Source organism: Mus caroli, chromosome 10, assembly GCF_900094665.2.
Source record: "Mus caroli chromosome 10, CAROLI_EIJ_v1.1, whole genome shotgun sequence".
NCBI classification, from domain to species: Eukaryota; Metazoa; Chordata; class Mammalia; order Rodentia; family Muridae; genus Mus; species Mus caroli.
Window position 1 is genome coordinate 73,967,304 of NC_034579.1, and position 1,095 is coordinate 73,968,398.

Sequence of the window (1,095 nt, forward strand, 5' to 3'; positions counted from 1 at the left end):
GCTGGCACAAGCTTCTCCCAGACAGCTATATTAATTAATTAAATGTGAGCTTTTCACGCGGATAGATAATTATTTTGAGCGGTGTTACGAATGGTAGCCTTTCTTTTTTGACATGTGAAGACATTACTTTATCAAAAAAAAAAAATCATAATTACTGTATGTGAAAAGTAATTTGCTTCTCTGGCTTTAAATATCTGAGGCAAACAAACGTAATTCGTGCTCGCTTCGGCAGCACATATACTAAAATTGGAACGATACAGAGAAGATTAGCATGGCCCCTGCGCAAGGATGACACGCAAATTCGTGAAGCGTTCCATATTTTTGTTTCATCTCAAAATAAAGCAATCGACACTTTGAAGTCTCCTTTTCTACTATAGCTGCCACATTCCCGTACAATCTGCCTGAACAAGGGCATTTTGACCGGTTACTGCCCACTCGAAGGAAGTTGTCTGTTTTTAGGACGCAGCAGAGCTGTCTCTGTAAGCACCGTGCCCTAACGTTGTGCGCCTTCTATATACCTCCAGATTGAAGGAAGGACTAGGAGATTCTGTATGATGGAGCAAGATGAGAGTTTCTGCATCCGGACTGGGCGGCCAGGAAAAGGGCGGGGCGCTTCACGGGCTGAGCGAAGGGAACCCCTCCCTCCTAGCTTTCAGATACCCCAGAGTCACTGTTGTCTACTGTTGCCCAGAACACCTTGCATACAGTAGGCACCTAATAAATGTACCAGTCTTGAAACTATTATGGAATACACTTGTCACTTGTTTGAAAATACGAAACGTCCCTGGGTGACCCGAGCTTTAGAAAAACCTAGCCTGACCTCCGTGGAGAAGCAATGGGGTTCCCTCCAGCACAGGCCAACATGTCAGTCAGTCATATCGCTCATGACCAGAGCAAGCAAGGCTTGACTGAGAGATGGGATTTTACTTTATTTATTTTTTGAGTTTGTGGTCTTTCCTTGACTGTTCTGGAACTTGCTCTGTAGAGCAGGCTGGCCTTATATTCACAGTGATCCTCTTGCCTCTCTCTGCCTCCTGAGTGGTGATCTCAAGGGCATGGTCACCACACCCACAGCAGAAGCACTACCACCCAGAT

The 1,095-nt window shown here is 45.3% G+C and overlaps 1 non-coding gene across 1 annotated transcript; it reads left to right on the forward strand.

Moving 5' to 3' along the window:
• Positions 1 to 216: 216 nt before the first annotated feature.
• LOC115032273 lies at positions 217 to 323 on the forward strand. Its single transcript, XR_003837913.1, has one exon. It is a non-coding gene; the product is annotated as a U6 spliceosomal RNA (small nuclear RNA).
• Positions 324 to 1,095: the final 772 nt, after the last annotated feature.